Below are 1,019 nucleotides of genomic sequence, written 5' to 3' on the forward strand. Positions count from 1 at the left end.
ATGGACAGCCATTGTGCCTTCGACACGGCCCACGTTCATTGAAATCATCTGTCAGGAACTGGGGCTCCTAGCTGCAGAAGGAAAGACTACCAAAAAGCAAATGGAAGATCCTGGACTTACTGGCAGCCTATGACTGCTAACCAAACTGGTCGTCTCCTGCCTGGGACATCAAAGGCTGACATGCCAGTGGTCAGTGAAAACCAGAGAGCTGATAGAATGGCAAGGAGGCAGAACAGACTACTGATGTCCTGGTGCTCACTCTGCCAGACCCAGTACCTCCCAATCTCCCAAGCTACACCTCTGAAGATTTGTACACAAAATATAGACTGCCAACAGCACAGAAAACAGAAAAATCGACGGATAATGGGCACAGGGATATAGTGATTATTTGTTTTAATAAAGCTTGCCTGAAGATCAGAGTGCAAAGCTAACCACGCTAGTCAGCCATACAGGCCAGGCAGTGGTGGCATGCACCCTTAATCCTGGCAACCGCACTAGCCATAGAAGCCAGGCAGAGGTGGTGCACACCTTTGATCCCAGAATATAAGGCAGAATGAGACAGGAACTCGCTCTTTTCAGTCTGAAGATCTCATAGAGGTAAAAGCTCTCCAGTGGTTGGCTGCTTTGCTTCTTTGATCTTTCAATTTCAACCGCAATATGTCTCTGGGTTGGTTTTTCTTTGTTAGTCATGCTACAACTAATGCCCAACTTTTAGGGTATACATTCATGAAAAAGCTGTCTGTGGCCTTCCAGCTGCCAACAAAGGCCGGAGCTACATGTGGTTGGAGTCACTGCCCTGCCACTTGAGTCTTCCTTTCTTCAATCCTGGGGGGGGGGGGGGCTCTCCCTGAACCCCCTTCTCAGGTTGCTGTCAAACTAGGTCGCTGCCTTGAAATCCAGTCAGGCTTCTACTGTTCTACGCAGCAGCAGTCAGCCTCACATCTTCATCATTTGCGGCAGATTTGGTGAGAAAACTGGCATTCTTAAGAGCGGAATTAAAGGGGGAGTTTTTTCCCATG

Source organism: Alexandromys fortis, unplaced genomic scaffold (genome assembly GCF_014885135.2).
Source record: "Alexandromys fortis isolate MF-2015 unplaced genomic scaffold, M_Fortis_MF-2015_v1.1 scaffold_33, whole genome shotgun sequence".
Taxonomy (NCBI): domain Eukaryota; kingdom Metazoa; phylum Chordata; class Mammalia; order Rodentia; family Cricetidae; genus Alexandromys; species Alexandromys fortis.